Source organism: Lichenostomus cassidix, chromosome 5 (assembly GCF_008360975.1).
Source record: "Lichenostomus cassidix isolate B80296 chromosome 5, HeHo_3.0, whole genome shotgun sequence".
Classification (NCBI taxonomy): Eukaryota; Metazoa; Chordata; class Aves; order Passeriformes; family Meliphagidae; genus Lichenostomus; species Lichenostomus cassidix.
In genome coordinates this window covers 52,182,398-52,190,107 of record NC_139486.1, presented here as the reverse complement: position 1 = coordinate 52,190,107, position 7,710 = coordinate 52,182,398, and the positions used below count along the sequence as shown (strand labels likewise).

Below are 7,710 nucleotides of genomic sequence, written 5' to 3'. Positions count from 1 at the left end.
GGTGCAGCCCAGGCAGGCTGAAGGACACGACGGTGACTCCGCGCCAGGGCGGGCCCAGGGCAAAGGGCGCAAGTGCTGAGGCGCAGAGAAGCTGACCCTGAAGGCGAGTGGGTTGTCACACACGGCAGCAGGGCGAGACCGGGCCGCGGGAGCTCCCGGCCGGGAAAGCCCCCACTCCCTGAGTCACAGGGCGATGCTCAGGCCAGGGCGGGGCCTCGCCGCCGAGGGAAGGAAGCAGACGAGGCCCGGGCACGGCGGCCACGCAGGGGCAGCGCCGCCACGACCTTCACACCTCGGCGCGACGTCACGGCCGCGCCTGACGTCACGCGGCGGTGACGCAGCGGCACGGGCGAGCCCCAGCGGCGGGGCGGGGCGGGGCGGGGCGGGGCGGGGCGGGGAGCGGGCGGTGCCGCCGGGGGAAGGAGCGCGGGCGAGGCAAAGCCCTCCCCGCCGCCCCGGGAACACCCGCCCCGAGCCCTCGCCGCCATCGCCACATCCGGGTCCCCGCGGCGCCTCGCGCCCCCCCACCGCCCCTCAGCCCCGCCCCCGAGCGGGGGGCGGGACCGAGCCCCGCAGCCGCGCTCCCGATTGGGTGCCGCCGCGGGGCCGCCCGGGGATTTGCCGGCGCTCGGGAGGGCGGGCGTTGCCCGCTCGCCTGCCGCCCATTGGGCGAGGCCGCCGCGGAGCCGCTCTCCCGTTGGCGGGCGGGCGCGTCCGGTGCGGGGCCGGGGGAGGGTGCCATTGGCTGGAAAGTAGGTTAGTGGTGCGCCGTCGGGTGGCAAGCCAGGCGGAAAGTAGGTCAGGGACGGGGGCTGCCTGCGCCGGGCGTGCGGCGCTGCCGGGGGGCCGCGACCCCCGCCCGCCCTCCCTTCGGCCGGGCGCGGCGCGGCGAGGGGCGCGCGGAGCCGCGGTGAGCGCGAGGGGCGGCGGGCGGGGGGCGCCGCGGGGCGGGGGGCCGGGGTGGGGAGCGCGGGGCGAAGCGCGGCCCCGGCGGAGCCATCGCCCCCGGGGGCCGCGGGAGCCCCGGGAGGAGCCGGGGGGCGCCGGGTGGGGGGGCCGGACCGGGAGATGGCGGCGCTGGAACCCCCCGGCGGCGGTGCCGGGCCGTGTCTCCGGGAGCCCCGAGCGCGGCGGGGCCCCGTTACGGAGCGGCCCCGGGGCGGGCTGGCCCGGCCGTGTGGCGGCACCGGGGGGACGGGGCTGGCAGGCGGGCCCGGGCCCGGACCCCGCGGGCAGAGGCGAGCCGGGGTCCTGCGGAGGGCAGGGGCGGTCCCGGGGGGCGTGCCGGGCCGGGCCCCTCAGCGGTGCGAGTCGCCCCGGGGCGCCGGAGGCTCGTGTGGGTCTCACGGAGGGACGGTGCCCGTTTCCCCGCCCCGGGAGCGGCCCGTCCGAGCGGGTCCGCGGGGTCACTCCGGGATCGGGGAGGCCCCGGGTGAAAGCCCGGAGCGGTGGCGGTGCTCGGGGATTCCCTGCTTTGTCGCACGCTGTCCGGTCGCAGTGCCCACAGGGCCAGCCCCGCGGCCGGGGCTCCTCGCTGCTCACCCAGCCTCCCGGGCACCTGCATCCCGGGGGTTTCCACGGGGATCCCCCGGTCCCGAGCAGCTGTCCCGGTGCCCTGCCGGACACCTGTGGGCGCTTTTCCTGTCGCAAGGAGAAGGAGCGTTTTCCTTCAGCGGTGAACGTAACACACCGGCAGGGAACACGAAGGTGGCTTCCCAAGATCAGGATTTTGCGCCTGGGGAGGCAAGGGAATCACTTTGCGTTTTTAATTGCTGAGGTTTCTGTTACTCCAGTGCCTCGATCATAACAGTTTTGGGAAGATTTTAGTACTTGAAAAATAACGGTGAAGGAACAAGTGGGTGTGTTTTCTTGCCTTGCAAGCAAATTTGCCTGCAGGAATTTTTAAGTATTTCCTTAGTATGTGAGGTAGAAAGGGTCAGCTGCAGAGCACGATCGTCTGCTTGGATAATTTTGAATCTAATAGCTTTTCAAAATTCAGTCTTTAAGTAGGATTTAAAAAAAATGCTGGAACTTCAACATTCGAAATACTATGTTTCTTTTTTTAATATGCTAGTATTAAAAGTACCTCTCCTGCCTGTTTATCTTTTCTTTTATCAAAAGGACTTTAAACGTGAGTGATTGATAACACACAGGCTGCAGCAAAGTCTGTAAGAGAGAACAGAAAGGATGTTTGTTCCAATTAAGTATTAATTCTGGCTAACTGTCTCTGTAAATGCTCTTGCAGAAGGCTGAGGTTAAACTCTGCCCTCTTCAGAATATATGTTTTGTATCCTCCAGGAATATGCAAATGTAAATAGCTCTTTGAAGCATCAGGAACTACAGACCTCTCTTTGGTTACTCTAAACCACAGCTGCTTATTAAGGGGAAAGGCTTTTCTACTTCTGACTTCTGTGGGTTTGTGCTTCTCGTGATCATTCATGGTTTTTTATGCCTGCTTGTAGAAATTCAGTGTGTAAAATAATCTACAACCACAGCATTTTCTTGGGGTTTTATGCTGTTTTATCCCATATTCTCCTCCACGCTGTGCATTTCCATTGTTTTCTCGAGTGCTAGCTGTGGTGTGTGGGGCTGTGTAGGCTCGAGGTCAGTAAAATAATTTCCTTGGGAGAATAGACAAGAGGGAGATACCACAGAAAACATGAGGAAAGCTGTTTGCCCTGGATGTCAGGAAGCTCAGGTGGCTGGAGCTGGAATTCCACAAAGCCAGAGTTGGAATTAGGGCCTGCTGCCATGTCACTGTCACCATGTGCTCCCAAGAGACCTGATGTGTTTGGGGACCCTTGCTAGGGATGTATTAGGAAAGTGATGTTTCCAGGGGGACTTTATAGGAGATTTTTTTTTTTTTCATTCAAATACCTGGTCTCAAAGATTCTTTTGGAAAACCAGGCATAAGAACAGAGAGCATTCATTGGATTTATTTGGTGGAGCCTAAAGTTGCACACAGTTCTTTGATGCTGTGCAAGACTGGTGACAAAGCTGATACCTGTGAGAGCTGCAGCATGTGAGCTGCAGGTGAGGTAGGCAGTTTTTCCAAGGGAGTTGATACCAAGCCTGCTAGAAATACCAGGAGACATGTAGGTTGATTTGTTAACAGGAATACAGAAGTACTGTTTTCATGCTCAAATTCAGTATTTTAAGCTGTTTTCAGCCAATTGCTTGTGTTGGTACACCTTGACAGGAGGAACAGGAAAACCTGAACGAATACATTATTGTTAACTTGAACAAAGCGAGTTTCATGCATCCTGTGGTGACTTTCTGTTTCAGTTCTGTAACCTACACGCTTTTAATTTTTCACCTTTATCATTAGTTGTGTCCATGGTTCTGTTTTTAAAAAAGAGCAGAAAAGTAGTAAAAAGCAGCTACCTATATCCCTAAGTGTTAGGAAGTTCTCTAAAGTAAGTTGTCTTCAAAAAAAAAGCTGTATAAAGGCATATCATATGCAAATGACTGCAAATTGAAGCCCAAAATAAATACATGTTTTTAATCTTGTGTAGCTCCCTGGTTCCCACTGAATTTACAGAATGCAATATTTAAGCTTTCTCTATTTACTTCGATACATTAAACATGTTTTGAAACTTTAATTTTTAGCTGTCATTATATTTTGAGAACTTCATCCTGAAATAATTGGTTTTGATAAATGCAGTAGCTGACTGCATGATGCTGACTGGAGCTCAGTTACCAACTTTTGAAATTTGGTTATTGAAAGTTCTGCTTGATCAACCCACAGAAATTACAGTCTCTGTTTTGGAGGTGCTTGAAGATGCAAATGAGGTGGTTTATGGCATTTGCAAACTTGGTGAAAGAGCTTTCAGTCTGGGTCTTTCAGTGTCTCTAAGAATTGCTGTAGGTAGATTTTGGGTAGCAGATTGATGATGGATGAAAGCAAAACAAAGGTGTGCTCTCCCTGTGGGATGTGTGTATATATCTGTATGTATGTGGTGGTCTTGCATTGCAGTAGGAAATATCTTCCAGGCTTAGTTAGACCAAATCCAAACTGATGCTCAGGTGTTACGTAGTTGAAACTCGAGGCATTGAAGCTGAAAAATTATGCACTTACAAAATCAGAAGGCTTTTCTTTCTAACAGTTGGAGTTTTCAGTTATTTAGAAAGCCTGTTTAAATTCTGAGGAATTTTTCTTGCGTGTGAGGAAGATATCTCAGTTGTGATTATCCAATTGGTTTTATTTGTATTTAATCACTTTGAACATTTCCAGATAACCTGTGATGTCTATTTAATTGAGCTTCACATTGGATGGGGTGGGTATTGAGGTAATTCACTAGCATGAACTGCATATTGCACCTTCCTTTTTTTACCTTAGTTTGTTGGAAAAAATGCAGTAAGGCTACTTATCCAAGGCCCAGACTTCATCTCCTTGGAAACCTGATCTTTCACCAGATGTTGAGAAATGTAATTTCTTTTTTAATCCATTCTGCAGAAGAACACATATCAAAACAGCATCTTCAGGCTTTCTTAGTCTGGAATATTCATTAACTAAAAAATAGTCTGACTTTTCAGTCTTTGCCCGAAAGAAGATTGATAGTTTCTTGTTGTGTTTGGTATTATTTCAGATTTGTTTTAGCTGATGCTCAGGTTCCTGATAGTTTAATTCAGTTCAAGAACTGGCTGATAATAGGTTCTTTCTGTGTAAAGTACAGGATTGTTTGAGGACCCAGCTCCTTCCATGTCTGCAAAGATTCATCTTTCTTCTCTCTGCTCAGGTCATGCTTTCTCCTTTGCAGCTGCAAAAAGATATTTCTTAGCCAGCACATTCAGAATTTGTAACCTTTTCAGTCTGCTGCCATTTGAGAAGCTGTTACTCAATGTCTGCTATGTCAGATGCACTTCTGGGTCAGCTGCTGATGTCAGAACAGCTTGTGACCCTGTGCTGAAGCCGTGCTGGAGTTTAGTAGGTTGGCTTTGTGTAGGAATGGTGCCAGTAGGCTACTTAGGGAGCAAGAGATCTCCTTGGCAGGATTTTAGAGTGGAGAACTAACAAGTCACGTTTCTTGGGGCCCAAGGTGTTGACGTTCTCTGCTGACTTTAAAGAGGCCCATTCATGAGCCCAAGCAGCTGAGGCAGATGGTTGTAGTTTTCGTGGTTGTTTTGGCAGGGTTTTCCTTGCAAATGTTGGTGGGCTCTGTTTTCCGCGGTTTAGTGGCACCTGGGAAGGGCAGCAAACATGTTGCAAAGTCCTACCAGTTCTGCCCTGTGTGGCTGGGATGGAAATCCACCTTCCCATGGGCAGTTGCTATAATGCTGGGAAGGATGTGTTTGGTGATTCCTAGGCAGCATCTTTTGGCACCACATCTCTGAAATCACTTTCATCAGAAGGCATTTTATAGTAATTCATAGGTGCTCATTCAATTGAAGCCTTTTGACTCAATTCCTTTCTGTGTCAGCTAAAAATAAGTGAATGGAATCCATGTGTTTCAAAGATTGGATGTATTCTGGATACAGGACTACTCAGAAAACATCAAAGTTTGTATTGTTCATTTGGGACTGATGTAGGTTTTGGAGGGTGAATGAAATAAGACTACCAGAGAACTCATTTGAGTATTACTCTTGATCTCAAGATCTTTTTATCATGCAAACTTCCTTAAAGTCCCTTTGCCTTTTATAATGTGCCTAACCAAAAAGGACAACATCAGAAATACTGGTAGAAATTGCTAAATAATGCTGTACTAATGTGTTGGTTTTGCAGAATATTTATTGGGTGGAGTGAGAAGGAAAAGTTACTTCCTAGAAAAAACAGTAGAAAATAAAACTAAAAAACTTTTATTTTAACTTTTTGTAAGAACATTTTTTCTGTCGCTAAAGCTGTTAGTTTTGTAGTTTCCTTGAGCTGGTTTGGTTGGGTTTTTTATTCCTTAACTTGTTATGAATGGATTTCTTTGTTGTCTGTGGATTTTTCTTGGACCATTATGAAATCTAGGACTTCTGTTCTAATTTGAAGCAAAATGATCTATTAAAATACCAAAGCTTTTATCCTTTATGTTGTGTGTGTGTATTACAGTTGTTGAGAGTGGCAGCAAGTTGGCTTTGGTTTGAGTTTTACTGATATTTTTATCTTTCACTCAAGGACCTCAGATAATTGTATTTTAAATCTCTTTGAGTTTTGGGCTTTCTGCTGCAGTTTGGCTACTGGCTTTTTAGTTTTTGTATAACATTGTAAAATAATATTTATTGTACTCACAGACTTGAATGGTTTGGTCATTTTTCAGGGACAGAATCTGTGGTCCAGAATACATTGCAAAAAAATCAGGTGTTTGTTTTGGAGGTTTGTGGTTTTTGACCTTGTCTTGATCATGTTGGGGCTTCCAGTTTGAAGTTCTAGAATTGTTAACTAAGAAACAGAAGGCCTATTTATTCCTCTGCTCCCTTTCCCAATGTGCTCTGTTGCCAAGGCATTTCATGTAATCTTGGCATTTGCATTCGCAAATAGGTTTGTTATTGATGAAATTAATTCAATGAGTTAATGGAAAAAAGTCAGTGTTAACACTGTGCCCTCAACACACTTAAGAGTATTTTTGTGTTATAGTCAGGACATTACCCAAATTCATAAATCCAGAATTTTTTTTATGTTTGTGATCTTAGAAGGCTCTGATACCTGGAACTGTTTTTTTTTTTTCTTAACAATCTGATAAAGCCCCAGAATGGTAAGCAAATTTGCTCTCCTAGAGTAATATTTTATGGTGGTTTTAATCTATACTCAATTTACTATGGCTTGGAAGTTTCTATTAGTGTTGCTTTCTTTCTATTTTTAGACAGTTTCTCCTGTTTCTCTTATTTTAAAATATTTTTCCACTGCAATTACCGAACCAGCCTCTGAATGTTGTAGTTTGTTTTAGAAACCTGTCAAGTCAGTGACTTCTTAGAGGGACTTGTCACATAAAAACATTAGAATTGCTGTAAGTGTGCTGTAATTAACGAAGAATCTGTTAAAAAATTTATCAAATGCTTGCTATACAGTTTGGGTCTGAATTCTAGAAATTCTAGAAATTCTAGAAGCTATTTCTAGAATCTATTTCTATCTTAGAAATACAAGGCCAGCAATAACATATTTCTACTTTAAATAGGCAGATATAAGAGTTTATGTTAGTTTGGGTTTGTGTTGGGACTTTCTGTTTCACTTCTGTTAGAAATTTTAGGGCTTTTATATAAATCTGGTTTTCTCTGTCTGAGACATGTGTAACTTGGTCAACTTGTCTGGCCAGGAAACCGTCGGAAGAAAGATGGGTATTTCCCTATTACAGTATTTTAAAAATCTAGTTCACTCTGTTTAAGATATCCCAGCTGGCAATAATGAGATCTCAATTACTGTACTTGGCATTGTTTGTTGAATGAGGTAATTCCTGTCCTAATTTATCTAACTTGACCATGAAACTCTTCCATAGCAAATGCCTGCTTTATTTTCTTAGCTGGAGGGGCTCTTTGTCTTACTCTAATGCTTTTGTCATTATCAAGAATAAGGTGATGAGGGAACAAAAAAACAGGGCAGAAGAGAAGATTACTTCAGTCAACTGTTGTAGAAACTGTTTCTACATTCCCATTCCTGGTGGAGATTATCAACTGACCATCTTAGAGCAAGTGTTAAGAAATTGCATGCAGCTGATGCCATTGTGCAGATTTTCTGACTGTCCCCTTTCTGTGTGTGTTCCTCCCAAGAATTCCGGTTTGACTGATGGATTT

The 7,710-nt window shown here is 47.1% G+C and overlaps 1 protein-coding gene across 8 annotated transcripts in view; it reads left to right on the top strand.

Moving 5' to 3' along the window:
• Positions 1-685: 685 nt before the first annotated feature.
• BMAL1 (basic helix-loop-helix ARNT like 1) overlaps positions 686-7,710 on the top strand; it is a 48,291-nt gene continuing 41,266 nt past the window's right edge. For 5 of the 8 annotated variants that reach the window (XM_085063068.1, XM_085063072.1, XM_085063071.1 and 2 more), the window contains exon 1: positions 763-910. The gene's annotated coding sequence lies outside the window, so the exon portion shown is untranslated. The other 3 variants (XM_085063069.1, XM_085063066.1, XM_085063065.1) reach the window with 3 other exon arrangements.